Source organism: Gadus morhua, chromosome 20, assembly GCF_902167405.1.
Source record: "Gadus morhua chromosome 20, gadMor3.0, whole genome shotgun sequence".
NCBI classification, from domain to species: domain Eukaryota; kingdom Metazoa; phylum Chordata; class Actinopteri; order Gadiformes; family Gadidae; genus Gadus; species Gadus morhua.
The window spans coordinates 1,151,946-1,172,780 of NC_044067.1; the positions used below are offsets into that span (position 1 = coordinate 1,151,946).

Below are 20,835 nucleotides of genomic sequence, written 5' to 3' on the forward strand. Positions count from 1 at the left end.
CCAAATGAGTTTCCAACACATGAAACTGATGGAAGACCATTTTCACGGCCCTGGTAGTTCGACGTGATCGTATAGTTGTTAGTACTCTGCGTTGTGGCCGCAGCAAACCCGGTTCGAATCCGGGTCACGGCATTGAAGCACAATGTCACGGCATAAGGGTCAGCTATTATCTGCAAAAGGCTAAACAAGTTGTGTTTGGTTTGTAGACGGTTGTCGTTGCTCTGTGGATTTGATTTGTAATTTAGCCTAATTTCTTTGATTTGCTGTAGATTTCTATCTGCTTTCACATCTGGATTCTCCTTCCTGACATGAAAGTTTTGTATCTTAAAGAACCCAAACGAGGTAACAAGTGATGATCTGATGGCAGAGTAATTCGTCAGCCCTGGTAGCTCGCCGTGATCGTATAGTGGTTAGTACTCTGCGTTGTGGCCGCAGCAACCCCGGTTCGAATCCGGGTCACGGCATTGAAACACAATGTCACGGCATACGGGTCATGTTTTATCTGTAAAAGGCTAAACAAGTTTTGTTTGGTTTGTAGACGGTTGTCGTTGCTCTGTGGATTTGATTTGTAATTTAGCCTAATTTCTTTGATTTGCTGTAGATTTCTATCTGCTTTCACATCTGGATTCTCCTTCTGGACTTAAAAGTGTTGCATCTTAAAGAACCCAAATGAGTTTCCAACACATGAAATTGATGGAAGACCATTTTCACGGCCCTGGTAGTTCGCCGTGATCGTATAGTGGTTAGTACTCTGCGTTGTGGCTGCAGCAACCCCGGTTCGAATCCGGGTCACGGCATTGAAGCACAATGTCACGGCATAAGGGTCAGCTATTATCTGCAAAAGGCTAAACAAGTTGTGTTTGGTTTGTAGACGGTTGTCGTTGCTCTGTGTTTTTGATTTGATTTGTAAATTAGCCTAATTTCTTTGATTTGCTGTAGATTTCTATCTGCTTTCACATCTGGATTCTCCTTCCTGACATGAAAGTGTTGTATCTTAAAGAACCCAAACGAGGTACCAACAGATGAAACTGATGGTAGAGTTGTTCGTCAGCCCTGGTAGCTCGCCGTGATCGTATAGTGGTTAGTACTCTGCGTTGTGGCCGCAGCAACCCCGGTTCGAATCCGCGTCACGGAATTGAAGCACAATGTCACGCCATATGGGTCAGCATTTATCTGCAAAAGGCTAAACAAGTTGTCTTTGGTTTGTAGACGGTTGTCGTTGCTCTGTGTTTTTGATTTGTAATTTAGCCTAATTTCTTGGATTTGCTGTAGATTTCTATCTGCTTTCACATCTGGATTCTCCTTCTGGACTTAAAAGTGTTGCATCTTAAAGAACCCAAATGAGTTTCCAACACATGAAACTGATGCAAGACCATTTTCACGGCTCTGGTAGTTCGCCGTGATCGTATAGTGGTACTCTGCGTTGTGGCCGCAGCAACCCCGGTTCGAATCCGGGTCACGGCATTGAAGCACAATGTCACGGCATAACGGTCAGCTATTATCTGCAAAAGGCTAAACAAGTTGTGTTTGGTTTGTAGACGGTTGTCGTTGCTCTGTGTTTTTGATTTGATTTGTAAATTAGCCTAATTTCTTTGATTTGCTGTAGATTTCTATCTGCTTTCACATCTGGATTCTCCTTCCTGACATGAAAGTGTTGTATCTTAAAGAACCCAAACGAGGTACCAACAGATGATACTGATGGTAGAGTAGTTCGTCAGCCCTGGTAGCTCGCCGTGGTCGTATAGTGGTTAGTACTCTGCGTTGTGGCCGCAGCAACCCCGGTTCGAATCCGGGTCACGGCATTGAAGCACAATGTCACGGCATAAGGGTCAGCTATTATCTGCAAAAGGCTAAACAAGTTGTGTTTGGTTTGTAGACGGTTGTCGTTGCTCTGTGTTTTTGATTTGATTTGTAATTTAGCCTGATTTCTTTGATTTGCTGTAGATTTCTATCTGCTTTCACATCTGGATTCTCCTTCCTGACATGAAAGTGTTGTATCTTAAAGAACGCAAACGAGGTACCAACAGATGAAACTGATGGAAGAGTACTTCGTCAGCCCTGGTAGCTCGCCGTGATCGTATAGTGGTTAGTACTCTGCGTTGTGGCCGCAGCAACCCCGGTTAGAATCCGGGTCACGGCATTGAAACACAATGTCACGGCATATGGGTCAGCTATTTATATGCAAAAGGCTAAATAAGTTGTGTTTGGTTTGTAGACGGTTATCGTTGCTCTGAGTTTACTTTTGGACGGGCGAATTTCATTTGACAAGTTGTGTTTGCTCTGTAGACGGTTGTCGTTGCTCTATGTTTACATTTGGACAGGCATATTTCATTTGAATACTTAAGTGTCATAGGTTATTCTGTTTAAGTGCATATTTCCTCTATTATGGTGTTTAAGAACAAATTTGTAGCTGATCTTAGTTTTTTATGGGGTAAGTTTTCGATTTGATTTGTAATTTAGCCTAATTTCTTTGATTTGCCGTAGATTTCTATCTGCTTTCACATCTGGATTCTCCTTCTGGACTTAAAAGTGTTGCATCTTAAAGAACCCAAATGAGTTTCCAACACATGAAACTGATGGAAGTCAATTTTCACGGCCCTGGTAGTTCGCCGTGATCGTATAGTGGTTAGTACTCTGCGTTGTGGCCGCAGCAACCCCGGTTCGAATCCGGGTCACGGCATTAAAACACAATGTCACGGCATACGGGTCATGTTTTATCTGTAAAAGGCTAAACAAGTTTTGTTTGGTTTGTAGACGGTTGTCGTTGCTCTGTGTTTTTGATTTGATTTGTAATTTAGCCTAATTTCTTTGATTTGCTGTAGATTTCTATCTGCTTTCACATCTGGATTCTCCTTCCTGACATGAAAGTGTTGTATCTTAAAGAACCCAAACGAGGTACCAACAGATGAAACTGATGGTAGAGTAGTTCGTCAGCCCTGGTAGCTCGCCGTGATCGTATAGTGGTTTGTACTCTGCGTTGTGGCCGCAGCAACCCCGGTTTGAATCCGGGTCACGGCATTGAAACACAATGTCACGGCATACGGGTCATGTTTTATCTGTAAAAGGCTAAACAAGTTGTGTTTGGTTTGTAGACGGTTGTCGTTGCTCTGTGTTTTTGATTTGATTTGTAATTTAGCCTAATTTCTTTGATTTGCTGTAGATTTCTATCTGCTTTCACATCTGGATTCTCCTTCCTGACATGAAAGTGTTGTATCTTAAAGAACCCAAACGAGGTACCAACAGATGAAACTGATGGTAGTGTAGTTCGTCAGCCCTGGTAGCTCGCAGTGATCGTATAGTGGTTAGTACTCTGCGTTGTGGCCGCAGCAACCCCGGTTCGAATCCGCGTCACGGAATTGAAGCACAATGTCACGCCATATGGGTCAGCATTTATCTGCAAAAGGCTAAACAAGTTGTCTTTGGTTTGTAGACGGTTGTCGTTGCTCTGTGGATTTGATTTGTAATTTAGCCTAATTTCTTTGATTTGCTGTAGATTTCTATCTGCTTTCACATCTGGATTCTCCTTCTGGACTTAAAAGTGTTGCATCTTAAAGAACCCAAATGAGTTTCCAACACATGAAATTGATGGAAGACCATTTTCACGGCCCTGGTAGTTCGCCGTGATAGTATAGTGGTTAGTACTCTGCGTTGTGGCTGCAGCAACCCCGGTTCGAATCCGGGTCACGGCATTGAAGCACAATGTCACGGCATAAGGGTCAGCTATTATCTGCAAAAGGCTAAACAAGTTGTGTTTGGTTTGTAGACGGTTGTCGTTGCTCTGTGTTTTTGATTTGATTTGTAAATTAGCCTAATTTCTTTGATTTGCTGTAGATTTCTATCTGCTTTCACATCTGGATTCTCCTTCCTGACATGAAAGTGTTGTATCTTAACGAACCCAAACGAGGTACCAACAGATGAAACTGATGGAAGAGTACTTTGTCAGCCCTGGTAGCTCGCAGTGATCGTATAGTGGTTAGTACTCTGCGTTGTGGCCGCAGCAACCCCGGTTCGAATCCGGGTCACGGCATTGAAGCACAATGTCACGGCATATGGGTCAGCATTTATCTGCAAAAGGCTAAAGAAGTTGTGTTTGGTTTGTAGACGGTTGTCGTTGCTCTGTGTTTTTGATTTGTAATTTAGCCTAATTTCTTGGATTTGCTGTAGATTTCTATCTGCTTTCACATCTGGATTCTCCTTCTGGACTTAAAAGTGTTGCATCTTAAAGAACCCAAATGAGTTTCCAACACATGAAACTGATGGAAGACCATTTTCACGGCCCTGGTAGTTCGACGTGATCGTATAGTTGTTAGTACTCTGCGTTGTGGCCGCAGCAAACCCGGTTCGAATCCGGGTCACGGCATTGAAGCACAATGTCACGGCATAAGGGTCAGCTATTATCTGCAAAAGGCTAAACAAGTTGTGTTTGGTTTGTAGACGGTTGTCGTTGCTCTGTGGATTTGATTTGTAATTTAGCCTAATTTCTTTGATTTGCTGTAGATTTCTATCTGCTTTCACATCTGGATTCTCCTTCCTGACATGAAAGTTTTGTATCTTAAAGAACCCAAACGAGGTAACATGTGATGATCTGATGGCAGAGTAATTCGTCAGCCCTGGTAGCTCGCCGTGATCGTATAGTGGTTAGTACTCTGCGTTGTGGCCGCAGCAACCCCGGTTCGAATCCGGGTCACGGCATTGAAACACAATGTCACGGCATACGGGTCATGTTTTATCTGTAAAAGGCTAAACAAGTTTTGTTTGGTTTGTAGACGGTTGTCGTTGCTCTGTGGATTTGATTTGTAATTTAGCCTAATTTCTTTGATTTGCTGTAGATTTCTATCTGCTTTCACATCTGGATTCTCCTTCTGGACTTAAAAGTGTTGCATCTTAAAGAACCCAAATGAGTTTCCAACACATGAAATTGATGGAAGACCATTTTCACGGCCCTGGTAGTTCGCCGTGATCGTATAGTGGTTAGTACTCTGCGTTGTGGCTGCAGCAACCCCGGTTCGAATCCGGGTCACGGCATTGAAGCACAATGTCACGGTATAAGGGTCAGCTATTATCTGCAAAAGGCTAAACAAGTTGTGTTTGGTTTGTAGACGGTTGTCGTTGCTCTGTGTTTTTGATTTGATTTGTAAATTAGCCTAATTTCTTTGATTTGCTGTAGATTTCTATCTGCTTTCACATCTGGATTCTCCTTCCTGACATGAAAGTGTTGTATCTTAAAGAACCCAAACGAGGTACCAACAGATGAAACTGATGGTAGAGTTGTTCGTCAGCCCTGGTAGCTCGCCGTGATCGTATAGTGGTTAGTACTCTGCGTTGTGGCCGCAGCAACCCCGGTTCGAATCCGCGTCACGGAATTGAAGCACAATGTCACGCCATATGGGTCAGCATTTATCTGCAAAAGGCTAAACAAGTTGTCTTTGGTTTGTAGACGGTTGTCGTTGCTCTGTGGATTTGATTTGTAATTTAGCCTAATTTCTTGGATTTGCTGTAGATTTCTATCTGCTTTCACATCTGGATTCTCCTTCTGGACTTAAAAGTGTTGCATCTTAAAGAACCCAAATGAGTTTCCAACACATGAAACTGATGCAAGACCATTTTCACGGCTCTGGTAGTTCGCCGTGATCGTATAGTGGTTAGTACTCTGCGTTGTGGCCGCAGCAACCCCGGTTCGAATCCGGGTCACGGCATTAAAACACAATGTCACGGCATACGGGTCATGTTTTATCTGTAAAAGGCTAAACAAGTTTTGTTTGGTTTGTAGACGGTTGTCGTTGCTCTGTGTTTTTGATTTGATTTGTAATTTAGCCTAATTTCTTTGATTTGCTGTAGATTTCTATCTGCTTTCACATCTGGATTCTCCTTCCTGACATGAAAGTGTTGTATCTTAAAGAACCCAAACGAGGTACCAACAGATGAAACTGATGGTAGAGTAGTTCGTCAGCCCTGGTAGCTCGCCGTGATCGTATAGTGGTTTGTACTCTGCGTTGTGGCCGCAGCAACCCCGGTTTGAATCCGGGTCACGGCATTGAAACACAATGTCACGGCATACGGGTCATGTTTTATCTGTAAAAGGCTAAACAAGTTGTGTTTGGTTTGTAGACGGTTGTCGTTGCTCTGTGTTTTTGATTTGATTTGTAATTTAGCCTAATTTCTTTGATTTGCTGTAGATTTCTATCTGCTTTCACATCTGGATTCTCCTTCCTGACATGAAAGTGTTGTATCTTAAAGAACCCAAACGAGGTACCAACAGATGAAACTGATGGTAGTGTAGTTCGTCAGCCCTGGTAGCTCGCCGTGATCGTATAGTGGTTAGTACTCTGCGTTGTGGCCGCAGCAACCCCGGTTCGAATCCGCGTCACGGAATTGAAGCACAATGTCACGCCATATGGGTCAGCATTTATCTGCAAAAGGCTAAACAAGTTGTCTTTGGTTTGTAGACGGTTGTCGTTGCTCTGTGGATTTGATTTGTAATTTAGCCTAATTTCTTTGATTTGCTGTAGATTTCTATCTGCTTTCACATCTGGATTCTCCTTCTGGACTTAAAAGTGTTGCATCTTAAAGAACCCAAATGAGTTTCCAACACATGAAATTGATGGAAGACCATTTTCACGGCCCTGGTAGTTCGCCGTGATAGTATAGTGGTTAGTACTCTGCGTTGTGACTGCAGCAACCCCGGTTCGAATCCGTGTCACGGCATTGAAGCACAATGTCACGGCATAAGGGTCAGCTATTATCTGCAAAAGGCTAAACAAGTTGTGTTTGGTTTGTAGACGGTTGTCGTTGCTCTGTGTTTTTGATTTGATTTGTAAATTAGCCTAATTTCTTTGATTTGCTGTAGATTTCTATCTGCTTTCACATCTGGATTCTCCTTCCTGACATGAAAGTGTTGTATCTTAACGAACCCAAACGAGGTACCAACAGATGAAACTGATGGAAGAGTACTTTGTCAGCCCTGGTAGCTCGCAGTGATCGTATAGTGGTTAGTACTCTGCGTTGTGGCCGCAGCAACCCCGGTTCGAATCCGGGTCACGGCATTGAAGCACAATGTCACGGCATATGGGTCAGCATTTATCTGCAAAAGGCTAAAGAAGTTGTGTTTGGTTTGTAGACGGTTGTCGTTGCTCTGTGTTTTTGATTTGTAATTTAGCCTAATTTCTTGGATTTGCTGTAGATTTCTATCTGCTTTCACATCTGGATTCTCCTTCTGGACTTAAAAGTGTTGCATCTTAAAGAACCCAAATGAGTTTCCAACACATGAAACTGATGGAAGACCATTTTCACGGCCCTGGTAGTTCGACGTGATCGTATAGTTGTTAGTACTCTGCGTTGTGGCCGCAGCAAACCCGGTTCGAATCCGGGTCACGGCATTGAAGCACAATGTCACGGCATAAGGGTCAGCTATTATCTGCAAAAGGCTAAACAAGTTGTGTTTGGTTTGTAGACGGTTGTCGTTGCTCTGTGGATTTGATTTGTAATTTAGCCTAATTTCTTTGATTTGCTGTAGATTTCTATCTGCTTTCACATCTGGATTCTCCTTCCTGACATGAAAGTTTTGTATCTTAAAGAACCCAAACGAGGTAACAAGTGATGATCTGATGGCAGAGTAATTCGTCAGCCCTGGTAGCTCGCCGTGATCGTATAGTGGTTAGTACTCTGCGTTGTGGCCGCAGCAACCCCGGTTCGAATCCGGGTCACGGCATTGAAACACAATGTCACGGCATACGGGTCATGTTTTATCTGTAAAAGGCTAAACAAGTTTTGTTTGGTTTGTAGACGGTTGTCGTTGCTCTGTGGATTTGATTTGTAATTTAGCCTAATTTCTTTGATTTGCTGTAGATTTCTATCTGCTTTCACATCTGGATTCTCCTTCTGGACTTAAAAGTGTTGCATCTTAAAGAACCCAAATGAGTTTCCAACACATGAAATTGATGGAAGACCATTTTCACGGCCCTGGTAGTTCGCCGTGATCGTATAGTGGTTAGTACTCTGCGTTGTGGCTGCAGCAACCCCGGTTCGAATCCGGGTCACGGCATTGAAGCACAATGTCACGGCATAAGGGTCAGCTATTATCTGCAAAAGGCTAAACAAGTTGTGTTTGGTTTGTAGACGGTTGTCGTTGCTCTGTGTTTTTGATTTGATTTGTAAATTAGCCTAATTTCTTTGATTTGCTGTAGATTTCTATCTGCTTTCACATCTGGATTCTCCTTCCTGACATGAAAGTGTTGTATCTTAAAGAACCCAAACGAGGTACCAACAGATGAAACTGATGGTAGAGTTGTTCGTCAGCCCTGGTAGCTCGCCGTGATCGTATAGTGGTTAGTACTCTGCGTTGTGGCCGCAGCAACCCCGGTTCGAATCCGCGTCACGGAATTGAAGCACAATGTCACGCCATATGGGTCAGCATTTATCTGCAAAAGGCTAAACAAGTTGTCTTTGGTTTGTAGACGGTTGTCGTTGCTCTGTGTTTTTGATTTGTAATTTAGCCTAATTTCTTGGATTTGCTGTAGATTTCTATCTGCTTTCACATCTGGATTCTCCTTCTGGACTTAAAAGTGTTGCATCTTAAAGAACCCAAATGAGTTTCCAACACATGAAACTGATGCAAGACCATTTTCACGGCTCTGGTAGTTCGCCGTGATCGTATAGTGGTACTCTGCGTTGTGGCCGCAGCAACCCCGGTTCGAATCCGGGTCACGGCATTGAAGCACAATGTCACGGCATAACGGTCAGCTATTATCTGCAAAAGGCTAAACAAGTTGTGTTTGGTTTGTAGACGGTTGTCGTTGCTCTGTGTTTTTGATTTGATTTGTAAATTAGCCTAATTTCTTTGATTTGCTGTAGATTTCTATCTGCTTTCACATCTGGATTCTCCTTCCTGACATGAAAGTGTTGTATCTTAAAGAACCCAAACGAGGTACCAACAGATGATACTGATGGTAGAGTAGTTCGTCAGCCCTGGTAGCTCGCCGTGGTCGTATAGTGGTTAGTACTCTGCGTTGTGGCCGCAGCAACCCCGGTTCGAATCCGGGTCACGGCATTGAAGCACAATGTCACGGCATAAGGGTCAGCTATTATCTGCAAAAGGCTAAACAAGTTGTGTTTGGTTTGTAGACGGTTGTCGTTGCTCTGTGTTTTTGATTTGATTTGTAATTTAGCCTGATTTCTTTGATTTGCTGTAGATTTCTATCTGCTTTCACATCTGGATTCTCCTTCCTGACATGAAAGTGTTGTATCTTAAAGAACGCAAACGAGGTACCAACAGATGAAACTGATGGAAGAGTACTTCGTCAGCCCTGGTAGCTCGCCGTGATCGTATAGTGGTTAGTACTCTGCGTTGTGGCCGCAGCAACCCCGGTTAGAATCCGGGTCACGGCATTGAAACACAATGTCACGGCATATGGGTCAGCTATTTATATGCAAAAGGCTAAATAAGTTGTGTTTGGTTTGTAGACGGTTATCGTTGCTCTGAGTTTACTTTTGGACGGGCGAATTTCATTTGACAAGTTGTGTTTGCTCTGTAGACGGTTGTCGTTGCTCTATGTTTACATTTGGACAGGCATATTTCATTTGAATACTTAAGTGTCATAGGTTATTCTGTTTAAGTGCATATTTCCTCTATTATGGTGTTTAAGAACAAATTTGTAGCTGATCTTAGTTTTTTATGGGGTAAGTTTTCGATTTGATTTGTAATTTAGCCTAATTTCTTTGATTTGCCGTAGATTTCTATCTGCTTTCACATCTGGATTCTCCTTCTGGACTTAAAAGTGTTGCATCTTAAAGAACCCAAATGAGTTTCCAACACATGAAACTGATGGAAGTCAATTTTCACGGCCCTGGTAGTTCGCCGTGATCGTATAGTGGTTAGTACTCTGCGTTGTGGCCGCAGCAACCCCGGTTCGAATCCGGGTCACGGCATTAAAACACAATGTCACGGCATACGGGTCATGTTTTATCTGTAAAAGGCTAAACAAGTTTTGTTTGGTTTGTAGACGGTTGTCGTTGCTCTGTGTTTTTGATTTGATTTGTAATTTAGCCTAATTTCTTTGATTTGCTGTAGATTTCTATCTGCTTTCACATCTGGATTCTCCTTCCTGACATGAAAGTGTTGTATCTTAAAGAACCCAAACGAGGTACCAACAGATGAAACTGATGGTAGAGTAGTTCGTCAGCCCTGGTAGCTCGCCGTGATCGTATAGTGGTTTGTACTCTGCGTTGTGGCCGCAGCAACCCCGGTTTGAATCCGGGTCACGGCATTGAAACACAATGTCACGGCATACGGGTCATGTTTTATCTGTAAAAGGCTAAACAAGTTGTGTTTGGTTTGTAGACGGTTGTCGTTGCTCTGTGTTTTTGATTTGATTTGTAATTTAGCCTAATTTCTTTGATTTGCTGTAGATTTCTATCTGCTTTCACATCTGGATTCTCCTTCCTGACATGAAAGTGTTGTATCTTAAAGAACCCAAACGAGGTACCAACAGATGAAACTGATGGTAGTGTAGTTCGTCAGCCCTGGTAGCTCGCAGTGATCGTATAGTGGTTAGTACTCTGCGTTGTGGCCGCAGCAACCCCGGTTCGAATCCGCGTCACGGAATTGAAGCACAATGTCACGCCATATGGGTCAGCATTTATCTGCAAAAGGCTAAACAAGTTGTCTTTGGTTTGTAGACGGTTGTCGTTGCTCTGTGGATTTGATTTGTAATTTAGCCTAATTTCTTTGATTTGCTGTAGATTTCTATCTGCTTTCACATCTGGATTCTCCTTCTGGACTTAAAAGTGTTGCATCTTAAAGAACCCAAATGAGTTTCCAACACATGAAATTGATGGAAGACCATTTTCACGGCCCTGGTAGTTCGCCGTGATAGTATAGTGGTTAGTACTCTGCGTTGTGGCTGCAGCAACCCCGGTTCGAATCCGGGTCACGGCATTGAAGCACAATGTCACGGCATAAGGGTCAGCTATTATCTGCAAAAGGCTAAACAAGTTGTGTTTGGTTTGTAGACGGTTGTCGTTGCTCTGTGTTTTTGATTTGATTTGTAAATTAGCCTAATTTCTTTGATTTGCTGTAGATTTCTATCTGCTTTCACATCTGGATTCTCCTTCCTGACATGAAAGTGTTGTATCTTAACGAACCCAAACGAGGTACCAACAGATGAAACTGATGGAAGAGTACTTTGTCAGCCCTGGTAGCTCGCCGTGATCGTATAGTTGTTAGTACTCTGCGTTGTGGCCGCAGCAACCCCGGTTCGAATCCGGGTCACGGCATTGAAGCACAATGTCACGGCATATGGGTCAGCATTTATCTGCAAAAGGCTAAAGAAGTTGTGTTTGGTTTGTAGACGGTTGTCGTTGCTCTGTGTTTTTGATTTGTAATTTAGCCTAATTTCTTGGATTTGCTGTAGATTTCTATCTGCTTTCACATCTGGATTCTCCTTCTGGACTTAAAAGTGTTGCATCTTAAAGAACCCAAATGAGTTTCCAACACATGAAACTGATGGAAGACCATTTTCACGGCCCTGGTAGTTCGACGTGATCGTATAGTTGTTAGTACTCTGCGTTGTGGCCGCAGCAAACCCGGTTCGAATCCGGGTCACGGCATTGAAGCACAATGTCACGGCATAAGGGTCAGCTATTATCTGCAAAAGGCTAAACAAGTTGTGTTTGGTTTGTAGACGGTTGTCGTTGCTCTGTGGATTTGATTTGTAATTTAGCCTAATTTCTTTGATTTGCTGTAGATTTCTATCTGCTTTCACATCTGGATTCTCCTTCCTGACATGAAAGTTTTGTATCTTAAAGAACCCAAACGAGGTAACATGTGATGATCTGATGGCAGAGTAATTCGTCAGCCCTGGTAGCTCGCCGTGATCGTATAGTGGTTAGTACTCTGCGTTGTGGCCGCAGCAACCCCGGTTCGAATCCGGGTCACGGCATTGAAACACAATGTCACGGCATACGGGTCATGTTTTATCTGTAAAAGGCTAAACAAGTTTTGTTTGGTTTGTAGACGGTTGTCGTTGCTCTGTGGATTTGATTTGTAATTTAGCCTAATTTCTTTGATTTGCTGTAGATTTCTATCTGCTTTCACATCTGGATTCTCCTTCTGGACTTAAAAGTGTTGCATCTTAAAGAACCCAAATGAGTTTCCAACACATGAAATTGATGGAAGACCATTTTCACGGCCCTGGTAGTTCGCCGTGATCGTATAGTGGTTAGTACTCTGCGTTGTGGCTGCAGCAACCCCGGTTCGAATCCGGGTCACGGCATTGAAGCACAATGTCACGGTATAAGGGTCAGCTATTATCTGCAAAAGGCTAAACAAGTTGTGTTTGGTTTGTAGACGGTTGTCGTTGCTCTGTGTTTTTGATTTGATTTGTAAATTAGCCTAATTTCTTTGATTTGCTGTAGATTTCTATCTGCTTTCACATCTGGATTCTCCTTCCTGACATGAAAGTGTTGTATCTTAAAGAACCCAAACGAGGTACCAACAGATGAAACTGATGGTAGAGTTGTTCGTCAGCCCTGGTAGCTCGCCGTGATCGTATAGTGGTTAGTACTCTGCGTTGTGGCCGCAGCAACCCCGGTTCGAATCCGCGTCACGGAATTGAAGCACAATGTCACGCCATATGGGTCAGCATTTATCTGCAAAAGGCTAAACAAGTTGTCTTTGGTTTGTAGACGGTTGTCGTTGCTCTGTGGATTTGATTTGTAATTTAGCCTAATTTCTTGGATTTGCTGTAGATTTCTATCTGCTTTCACATCTGGATTCTCCTTCTGGACTTAAAAGTGTTGCATCTTAAAGAACCCAAATGAGTTTCCAACACATGAAACTGATGCAAGACCATTTTCACGGCTCTGGTAGTTCGCCGTGATCGTATAGTGGTTAGTACTCTGCGTTGTGGCCGCAGCAACCCCGGTTCGAATCCGGGTCACGGCATTGAAGCACAATGTCACGGCATAAGGGTCAGCTATTATCTGCAAAAGGCTAAACAAGTTGTGTTTGGTTTGTAGACGGTTGTCGTTGCTCTGTGTTTTTGATTTGATTTGTAAATTAGCCTAATTTCTTTGATTTGCTGTAGATTTCTATCTGCTTTCACATCTGGATTCTCCTTCCTGACATGAAAGTGTTGTATCTTAAAGAACCCAAACGAGGTACCAACAGATGATACTGATGGTAGAGTAGTTCGTCAGCCCTGGTAGCTCGCCGTGGTCGTATAGTGGTTAGTACTCTGCGTTGTGGCCGCAGCAACCCCGGTTCGAATCCGGGTCACGGCATTGAAACACAATGTCACGGCATACGGGTCATGTTTTATCTGTAAAAGGCTAAACAAATTGTGTTTGGTTTGTAGACGGTTGTCGTTGCTCTGTGTTTTTGATTTGATTTGTAATTTAGCCTAATTTCTTGGATTTGCTGTAGATTTCTATCTGCTTTCACATCTGGATTCTCCTTCCTGACATGAAAGTGTTGTATCTTAAAGAACCCAAACGAGGTACCAACAGATGAAACTGATGGAAGAGTACTTTGGCAGCCCTGGTAGCTCGCCGTGATCGTATAGTGGTTAGTACTCTGCGTTGTGGCCGCAGCAACCCCGGTTCGAATCCGGGTCACGGCATTGAAGCACAATGTCACGGCATAAGGGTCAGCTATTATCTGCAAAAGGCTGAACAAGTTGTGTTTGGTTTGTAGACGGTTGTCGTTGCTCTGTGTTTTTGATTTGATTTGTAATTTAGCCTGATTTCTTTGATTTGCTGTAGATTTCTATCTGCTTTCACATCTGGATTCTCCTTCCTGACATGAAAGTGTTGTATCTTAAAGAACGCAAACGAGGTACCAACAGATGAAACTGATGGAAGAGTACTTCGTCAGCCCTGGTAGCTCGCCGTGATCGTATAGTGGTTAGTACTCTGCGTTGTGGCCGCAGCAACCCCGGTTAGAATCCGGGTCACGGCATTGAAACACAATGTCACGGCATATGGGTCAGCTATTTATATGCAAAAGGCTAAATAAGTTGTGTTTGGTTTGTAGACGGTTATCGTTGCTCTGAGTTTACTTTTGGACGGGCGAATTTCATTTGACAAGTTGTGTTTGCTCTGTAGACGGTTGTCGTTGCTCTATGTTTACATTTGGACAGGCATATTTCATTTGAATACTTAAGTGTCATAGGTTATTCTGTTTAAGTGCATATTTCCTCTATTATGGTGTTTAAGAACAAATTTGTAGCTGATCTTAGTTTTTTATGGGGTAAGTTTTCGATTTGATTTGTAATTTAGCCTAATTTCTTTGATTTGCCGTAGATTTCTATCTGCTTTCACATCTGGATTCTCCTTCTGGACTTAAAAGTGTTGCATCTTAAAGAACCCAAATGAGTTTCCAACACATGAAACTGATGGAAGTCAATTTTCACGGCCCTGGTAGTTCGCCGTGATCGTATAGTGGTTAGTACTCTGCGTTGTGGCCGCAGCAACCCCGGTTCGAATCCGGGTCACGGCATTAAAACACAATGTCACGGCATACGGGTCATGTTTTATCTGTAAAAGGCTAAACAAGTTTTGTTTGGTTTGTAGACGGTTGTCGTTGCTCTGTGTTTTTGATTTGATTTGTAATTTAGCCTAATTTCTTTGATTTGCTGTAGATTTCTATCTGCTTTCACATCTGGATTCTCCTTCCTGACATGAAAGTGTTGTATCTTAAAGAACCCAAACGAGGTACCAACAGATGAAACTGATGGTAGAGTAGTTCGTCAGCCCTGGTAGCTCGCCGTGATCGTATAGTGGTTAGTACTCTGCGTTGTGGCCGCAGCAACCCCGGTTTGAATCCGGGTCACGGCATTGAAACACAATGTCACGGCATACGGGTCATGTTTTATCTGTAAAAGGCTAAACAAGTTGTGTTTGGTTTGTAGACGGTTGTCGTTGCTCTGTGTTTTTGATTTGATTTGTAATTTAGCCTAATTTCTTTGATTTGCTGTAGATTTCTATCTGCTTTCACATCTGGATTCTCCTTCCTGACATGAAAGTGTTGTATCTTAAAGAACCCAAACGAGGTAACAACAGATGAAACTGATGGTAGAGTAGTTCGTCAGCCCTGGTAGCTCGCCGTGATCGTATAGTGGTTAGTACTCTGCGTTGTGGCCGCAGCAACCCCGGTTCGAATCCGGGTCACGGCATTGAAGCACAATGTCACGGCATATGGGTCAGCATTTATCTGCAAAAGGCTAAACAAGTTGTGTTTGGTTTGTAGACGGTTGTCGTTGCTCTGTGTTTTTGATTTGTAATTTAGCCTAATTTCTTGGATTTGCTGTAGATTTCTATCTGCTTTCACATCTGGATTCTCCTTCTGGACTTAAAAGTGTTGCATCTTAAAGAACCCAAATGAGTTTCCAACACATGAAACTGATGGAAGACCATTTTCACGGCCCTGGTAGTTCGCCCTTATCGTATAGTGGTTAGTACTCTGCGTTGTGGCCGCAGCAAACCCGGTTCGAATCCGGGTCACGGCATTGAAGCACAATGTCACGGCATAAGGGTCAGCTATTATCTGCAAAAGGCTAAACAAGTTGTGTTTGGTTTGTAGACGGTTGTCGTTGCTCTGTGGATTTGATTTGTAATTTAGCCTAATTTCTTTGATTTGCTGTAGATTTCTATCTGCTTTCACATCTGGATTCTCCTTCCTGACATGAAAGTTTTGTATCTTAAAGAACCCAAACGAGGTACCAAGTGATGATCTGATGGCAGAATAATTCGTCAGCCCTGGTAGCTCGCCGTGATCGTATAGTGGTTAGTACTCTGCGTTGTGGCCGCAGCAACCCCGGTTCGAATCCGGGTCACGGCATTGAAACACAATGTCACGGCATACGGGTCATGTTTTATCTGTAAAAGGCTAAACAAGTTTTGTTTGGTTTGTAGACGGTTGTCGTTGCTCTGTGTTTTTGATTTGATTTGTAATTTAGCCTAATTTCTTTGATTTGCTGTAGATTTCTATCTGCTTTCACATCTGGATTCTCCTTCCTGACATGAAAGTGTTGTATCTTAAAGAACCCAAACGAGGTACCAACAGATGAAACTGATGGTAGAGTAGTTCGTCAGCCCTGGTAGCTCGCCGTGATCGTATAGTGGTTAGTACTCTGCGTTGTGGCCGCAGCAACCCCGGTTCGAATCCGGGTCACGGCATTGAAGCACAATGTCACGGCATATGGGTCAGCATTTATCTGCAAAAGGCTAAACAAGTTGTGTTTGCTTTGCAGACGGTTGTCGTTGCTCTGTGGATTTGATTTGTAATTTAGCCTAATTTCTTTGATTTGCTGTAGATTTCTATCTGCTTTCACATCTGGATTCTCCTTCTGGACTTAAAAGTGTTGCATCTTAAAGAACCCAAATGAGTTTCCAACACATGAAACTGATGGAAGTCCATTTTCACGGCCTTGGTAGTTCGCCGTGATCGTATAGTGGTTAGTACTCTGCGTTGTGGCCGCAGCAACCCCGGTTCGAATCCGGGTCACGGCATTGAAGCACAATGTCACGGCATAAGGGTCAGCTATTATCTGCAAAAGGCTAAACAAGTTGTGTTTGGTTTGTAGACGGTTGTCGTTGCTCTGTGTTTTTGATTTGATTTGTAAATTAGCCTAATTTCTTTGATTTGCTGTAGATTTCTATCTGCTTTCACATCTGGATTCTCCTTCCTGACATGAAAGTTTTGTATCTTAAAGAACCCAAACGAGGTACCAACAGATGATACTGATGGTAGAGTAGTTCGTCAGCCCTGGTAGCTCGCCGTGATCGTATAGTGGTTAGTACTCTGCGTTGTGGCCGCAGCAACCCCGGTTCGAATCCGGGTCACGGCATTGAAACACAATGTCACGGCATACGGGTTATGTTATGTTATATAGTATCTTGAGGAGAGAGAGAGGTCATGTTTCCCGAAGCTCCGCTGGGCATTGGAAAGAACTACTTAATTCATCGTTCAGATCTACTTTATCTTATTTTATTTACCTAACAGTATATAGCTTGTTTCCGTCGTCCTCAATCGCTCGATTCAACAATACATTTTGGCACTTTTTACTCCCGGATCAGACCGCAGAAAAAGCCTTGGACTTTCCTATCGCCAACATGCCTCTGTATTCGGATATCTCAGGCACGGAGACTGGGAAATGCACAGACTGCGCCAAACTGAAACAGACATTGGCTTTAATTGAAACGAGACTAGCAGCAGTAGAAAAACGCAAAGGACTATCACAGGATACAGTGCCGATGGGTGAGTTTGCTGAGCTCACTCAGATACAGCAAGATGATGAAAGCTACACTGTATCCTTCCCGAAGCTGGACATGAGAGAGACAGTTCCAGCTGCGTCTCACTGGAACAGAGTCGGCGCTAAGCCAAAGCAACATACCAAAGTAAATCAACAAGTTCACTCAACACCAAATGCTAAGCTACCCAAAGCTAAAGTTATCAGCCGGATTAGCCCGTCACTCAAATCAACCCTGCCACTGAAGAACCGGTTCCTGCCACTTCAAGAGTCCACGAACGCGCCTGCCACCGATGCACCCCTGAGCCCCGAGATGCGTCCGGACGGACAGTGCGGACAGAGACGGAACAACCAGTCGCCACGGAGGCGGGCTGCACATGTGTCTGCCACCGTCCAACAAGGGCCCATCTCAGAGAAAGCAGATGAACCAGACACTCTGATTATAGGAGACTCAACCATCAAGGATATAACCGGTAAGAAGATCAAAACATGCATCTTCCCATATGGAATGGTTGGTAATATCAACCATAAACTAGCCAAAATCATATTGGAAAACCCCAAAATCTCACAGATTGTTGTGCATGCAGGATTTAATGATATTCAAAGAGAACAGTCAGAACTTCTGAAGAGGGATTACACTGATCTATTGGATACACTGGACAAAATACACATCAAGTCTTCCATCAGTGGACCCATACCAACTGTTGACAGGGGAATAAACAGATTCAGTCGTCTACTTGCACTGAATACATGGCTTTCCAGAGTCTGCAATGAAAGAGGAAGGGACTTTATTGACAATTTCAACTTATTCTGGGGGCGCAAATATCTTTTCAGAGCAGATGGCCTACACCCAAACAGGTTAGGCTCAAAACTGTTGAGGGACAATCTACTCTTCTCGCTTTACGCACAGGCCACAATCTTGCCATGGTCTGACGCACAGGCCACAATCAGAGCACAGGTTGAGAAGAAGCGAGACTACAGCCTCCCCCACACAACTACTCTGCCACTATCTGACACACAGATAGCAGACAGCCCACAGACCTTGAAGAGAGACAACAGCCCGCCCGACGCCATCAACACTGTGCCCTCCCCCATCGCTGATGCTGGCTTGGCGAGGAACGGCCACCCCCCTCCTCTGCATTCCCCCATCGATGATGACCTCCAGCCTCATCTCTCCCATAGCCACAACAACAACTCCAGCTCCGATGTCTCCCTTTGCGATTTTCCAGCCGAATTTAAGAAACTGGAACATGCTGGCATCAAACTTGCATCTGTGTCAATGATAGCATCGCCACGTCATGGCCGCAGGCTGCTAACACTGCTAACACCCAGGAGGACGGCCCCCCACCCCCACCCCGATAGTAGTCCTGAGTATTACTGAGACAAAAAAGGGTTCAGCCGTAGACACAGTATAAAGGACGTTTCTCATAATCTGCTGAACCCAAGGTTGCCTACGTCAAAGCAGGGCAACTTTCGCATTCATGCTGTAACCACTAAGAGAGTAAACAAAGGGAAACTTAGACACACTGCTAACCTCACAAATCTCATATCTATTGCCTCCAAACCAAAAACAACCTTAAAGCCTATCAACAGCACCATCAGGATGGCTCTACTTAATGTGAGGTCTCTTAATAACAAATCATTTTTAGTTAATGATTTTATTAACACTTCCAAACTGGATTTTATGTTTTAAACTGAAACATGGCTGGAACAAAATAACAGTGCAACCGTTCTGATAGAGACAGCTCCTCCCGACTATAACTTTTTTGATGCATGTAGATCTGGAAAAAGAGGTGGAGGGGTTGCTGCTATATTTAAAAATGTATTTCAGGGGAAACAGATGTTATTTGGTGATTTTCCATCGTTCGAATACCTTAGTGCTGTATTGAAATGCTCCCCCAGAGTTCTCCTATTAATTATTTACAGGCCACCCACATATTCTGCAAATTTTTTCGATGAATTCACAGAATTATTGTCTAGCATCTCCACAGAATTTGACTGTCTAGTTATAACTGGTGACTTCAATTTTCATACTGATGATTTGAATGACAAGTGTGCAAAAAAACTTTTTACCATTTTGGACACATTTGAACTGTCTCAACATGTGAAAGAGGCTACTCATTGCAAGGGGCACACTCTAGACCTGGTTATCACAAAGGGCCTCAATGTTTATGATCTCTCTGTGACTGATCCTTCCTTGTCTGACCACTTTTGTGTTTTCTTTAACATATCTTTTATTCCCGACATACAGACAAAATCAAACACTGTCAAAAAACGGTATATCAATGAAGATTCTAATGTACTTTTTAAAAAGGCCATCTCCTTGCTACCACCTCTAAACCCATGTTCTGCTGATGATCTTGTAGAAAACTTTAATTTGAAAATTTTGAAAGTCATAGATGTCATTGCACCTTATAAGGTTAAAACGATTTCTGGAAAGCAAAAGGCACCCTGGAGAAAAGCTGCTTCTGTAACAGCACAGAAAAAGGAATGCAGGAAGGTTGAACGCATCTGGCGTAAAACAAAACTTCATATTCACCATGATACCTATAAAGAGAGCCTCCGTGCCTACAATTTAGAGTTAAAAAATGCTAGAGAAACATTTTTCTCCAATATCATTAAAACCAACACTAATAATGCAAAAACCCTATTTGCAACTGTTGACAGACTGACCAACCCCCCAACAGAAATTCCACCTGATCTCCATTCCACGCAGAAATGCAATGAGTTTGCAGCTTTTTATATTGATAAAATTGAAGGTATCAGACGCGCCATCAATATCTCCACGTCAAACAAAAATGTTGGACTACCACCCTGTTCAGGCAAAAATTACGTGGCAAGGATGGCATGCTTTAATGTCATAGACTCTCAAAATCTTGTGGAAACTGTGACACAACTAAAGCCATCCACCTGTTGCCTTGATACTATACCTACCAACCTCTTTAAGAATGTTTTCGACTGCCTAGCAGTAGACATATTGCAGATAGTTAACAACTCTCTCCAGTCAGGCAAGTTCCCAAAAGCTTTGAAAACTGCAGTTATTAAACCCCTTTTAAAAAAGCGGAGCCTAGATGCCTCTATTATTAACAACTACAGACCAATATCAAATCTACCCTTCATAAGTAAAATCATTGAGAAAGTTGTCCTCCAGCAACTAAATCACTTCCTGGCATCAACTGGTTGCTATGACACCTTCCAATCAGGATTTCGACCCCTGCACAGCACTGAGACCGCCCTTATTAAAGTTGTAAATGACATCCGTCTTAACACAGACTCTGGCAAAACCTCAATACTAATGCTACTTGACCTCAGTGCTGCATTCGACACTGTAGACCATACATTACTTCTGGAAAGGTTAGAAAACTGGGTGGGGCTTTCAGGCACTGTCTTAAATTGGTTCAGGTCCTACCTTCAAAATAGGAACTACTTTGTTTCCATTGGCGACTTTGTATCAGAATCAACCAACGTGACATGTGGAGTCCCACAAGGTTCGATCTTAGGACCCTCTTTATTCAACATCTACATGCTCCCACTAGGGCAAATCATGCAAAATAACAATATTGACCATCATTGCTATGCTGATGACACG

The 20,835-nt window shown here is 43.1% G+C and overlaps 32 non-coding genes across 32 annotated transcripts; all 32 read left to right on the forward strand.

Annotated features, from left to right (window-relative positions):
- The first annotated feature begins 392 nt into the window (after positions 1–392).
- Positions 393–464, forward strand: trnah-gug (transfer RNA histidin (anticodon GUG)). The gene has a single exon. It is a non-coding gene; the product is annotated as a tRNA-His (tRNA).
- A 261-nt stretch (positions 465–725) lies between these two features.
- On the forward strand, positions 726–797 carry trnah-gug (transfer RNA histidin (anticodon GUG)). The gene has a single exon. It is a non-coding gene; the product is annotated as a tRNA-His (tRNA).
- A 933-nt stretch (positions 798–1,730) lies between these two features.
- On the forward strand, positions 1,731–1,802 carry trnah-gug (transfer RNA histidin (anticodon GUG)). The gene has a single exon. It is a non-coding gene; the product is annotated as a tRNA-His (tRNA).
- Positions 1,803–2,068: 266 nt separating this feature from the next.
- Positions 2,069–2,140, forward strand: trnah-gug (transfer RNA histidin (anticodon GUG)). The gene has a single exon. It is a non-coding gene; the product is annotated as a tRNA-His (tRNA).
- Positions 2,141–2,608: 468 nt separating this feature from the next.
- On the forward strand, positions 2,609–2,680 carry trnah-gug (transfer RNA histidin (anticodon GUG)). Its single transcript has one exon. It is a non-coding gene; the product is annotated as a tRNA-His (tRNA).
- Positions 2,681–3,617: 937 nt separating this feature from the next.
- On the forward strand, positions 3,618–3,689 carry trnah-gug (transfer RNA histidin (anticodon GUG)). The gene has a single exon. It is a non-coding gene; the product is annotated as a tRNA-His (tRNA).
- A 266-nt stretch (positions 3,690–3,955) lies between these two features.
- On the forward strand, positions 3,956–4,027 carry trnah-gug (transfer RNA histidin (anticodon GUG)). Its single transcript has one exon. It is a non-coding gene; the product is annotated as a tRNA-His (tRNA).
- A 593-nt stretch (positions 4,028–4,620) lies between these two features.
- trnah-gug (transfer RNA histidin (anticodon GUG)) lies at positions 4,621–4,692 on the forward strand. Its single transcript has one exon. It is a non-coding gene; the product is annotated as a tRNA-His (tRNA).
- A 261-nt stretch (positions 4,693–4,953) lies between these two features.
- On the forward strand, positions 4,954–5,025 carry trnah-gug (transfer RNA histidin (anticodon GUG)). Its single transcript has one exon. It is a non-coding gene; the product is annotated as a tRNA-His (tRNA).
- A 599-nt stretch (positions 5,026–5,624) lies between these two features.
- On the forward strand, positions 5,625–5,696 carry trnah-gug (transfer RNA histidin (anticodon GUG)). Its single transcript has one exon. It is a non-coding gene; the product is annotated as a tRNA-His (tRNA).
- A 937-nt stretch (positions 5,697–6,633) lies between these two features.
- Positions 6,634–6,705, forward strand: trnah-gug (transfer RNA histidin (anticodon GUG)). The gene has a single exon. It is a non-coding gene; the product is annotated as a tRNA-His (tRNA).
- Positions 6,706–6,971: 266 nt separating this feature from the next.
- Positions 6,972–7,043, forward strand: trnah-gug (transfer RNA histidin (anticodon GUG)). Its single transcript has one exon. It is a non-coding gene; the product is annotated as a tRNA-His (tRNA).
- Positions 7,044–7,636: 593 nt separating this feature from the next.
- Positions 7,637–7,708, forward strand: trnah-gug (transfer RNA histidin (anticodon GUG)). Its single transcript has one exon. It is a non-coding gene; the product is annotated as a tRNA-His (tRNA).
- Positions 7,709–7,969: 261 nt separating this feature from the next.
- On the forward strand, positions 7,970–8,041 carry trnah-gug (transfer RNA histidin (anticodon GUG)). Its single transcript has one exon. It is a non-coding gene; the product is annotated as a tRNA-His (tRNA).
- Positions 8,042–8,974: 933 nt separating this feature from the next.
- On the forward strand, positions 8,975–9,046 carry trnah-gug (transfer RNA histidin (anticodon GUG)). The gene has a single exon. It is a non-coding gene; the product is annotated as a tRNA-His (tRNA).
- A 266-nt stretch (positions 9,047–9,312) lies between these two features.
- trnah-gug (transfer RNA histidin (anticodon GUG)) lies at positions 9,313–9,384 on the forward strand. The gene has a single exon. It is a non-coding gene; the product is annotated as a tRNA-His (tRNA).
- Positions 9,385–9,852: 468 nt separating this feature from the next.
- trnah-gug (transfer RNA histidin (anticodon GUG)) lies at positions 9,853–9,924 on the forward strand. The gene has a single exon. It is a non-coding gene; the product is annotated as a tRNA-His (tRNA).
- Positions 9,925–10,861: 937 nt separating this feature from the next.
- Positions 10,862–10,933, forward strand: trnah-gug (transfer RNA histidin (anticodon GUG)). Its single transcript has one exon. It is a non-coding gene; the product is annotated as a tRNA-His (tRNA).
- Positions 10,934–11,199: 266 nt separating this feature from the next.
- On the forward strand, positions 11,200–11,271 carry trnah-gug (transfer RNA histidin (anticodon GUG)). The gene has a single exon. It is a non-coding gene; the product is annotated as a tRNA-His (tRNA).
- Positions 11,272–11,864: 593 nt separating this feature from the next.
- On the forward strand, positions 11,865–11,936 carry trnah-gug (transfer RNA histidin (anticodon GUG)). The gene has a single exon. It is a non-coding gene; the product is annotated as a tRNA-His (tRNA).
- A 261-nt stretch (positions 11,937–12,197) lies between these two features.
- On the forward strand, positions 12,198–12,269 carry trnah-gug (transfer RNA histidin (anticodon GUG)). The gene has a single exon. It is a non-coding gene; the product is annotated as a tRNA-His (tRNA).
- Positions 12,270–12,868: 599 nt separating this feature from the next.
- trnah-gug (transfer RNA histidin (anticodon GUG)) lies at positions 12,869–12,940 on the forward strand. The gene has a single exon. It is a non-coding gene; the product is annotated as a tRNA-His (tRNA).
- A 266-nt stretch (positions 12,941–13,206) lies between these two features.
- Positions 13,207–13,278, forward strand: trnah-gug (transfer RNA histidin (anticodon GUG)). The gene has a single exon. It is a non-coding gene; the product is annotated as a tRNA-His (tRNA).
- A 266-nt stretch (positions 13,279–13,544) lies between these two features.
- On the forward strand, positions 13,545–13,616 carry trnah-gug (transfer RNA histidin (anticodon GUG)). The gene has a single exon. It is a non-coding gene; the product is annotated as a tRNA-His (tRNA).
- A 266-nt stretch (positions 13,617–13,882) lies between these two features.
- On the forward strand, positions 13,883–13,954 carry trnah-gug (transfer RNA histidin (anticodon GUG)). The gene has a single exon. It is a non-coding gene; the product is annotated as a tRNA-His (tRNA).
- A 468-nt stretch (positions 13,955–14,422) lies between these two features.
- On the forward strand, positions 14,423–14,494 carry trnah-gug (transfer RNA histidin (anticodon GUG)). Its single transcript has one exon. It is a non-coding gene; the product is annotated as a tRNA-His (tRNA).
- A 266-nt stretch (positions 14,495–14,760) lies between these two features.
- Positions 14,761–14,832, forward strand: trnah-gug (transfer RNA histidin (anticodon GUG)). Its single transcript has one exon. It is a non-coding gene; the product is annotated as a tRNA-His (tRNA).
- Positions 14,833–15,098: 266 nt separating this feature from the next.
- On the forward strand, positions 15,099–15,170 carry trnah-gug (transfer RNA histidin (anticodon GUG)). The gene has a single exon. It is a non-coding gene; the product is annotated as a tRNA-His (tRNA).
- Positions 15,171–15,763: 593 nt separating this feature from the next.
- On the forward strand, positions 15,764–15,835 carry trnah-gug (transfer RNA histidin (anticodon GUG)). Its single transcript has one exon. It is a non-coding gene; the product is annotated as a tRNA-His (tRNA).
- Positions 15,836–16,101: 266 nt separating this feature from the next.
- On the forward strand, positions 16,102–16,173 carry trnah-gug (transfer RNA histidin (anticodon GUG)). Its single transcript has one exon. It is a non-coding gene; the product is annotated as a tRNA-His (tRNA).
- Positions 16,174–16,434: 261 nt separating this feature from the next.
- On the forward strand, positions 16,435–16,506 carry trnah-gug (transfer RNA histidin (anticodon GUG)). The gene has a single exon. It is a non-coding gene; the product is annotated as a tRNA-His (tRNA).
- Positions 16,507–16,772: 266 nt separating this feature from the next.
- Positions 16,773–16,844, forward strand: trnah-gug (transfer RNA histidin (anticodon GUG)). Its single transcript has one exon. It is a non-coding gene; the product is annotated as a tRNA-His (tRNA).
- Positions 16,845–20,835: the final 3,991 nt, after the last annotated feature.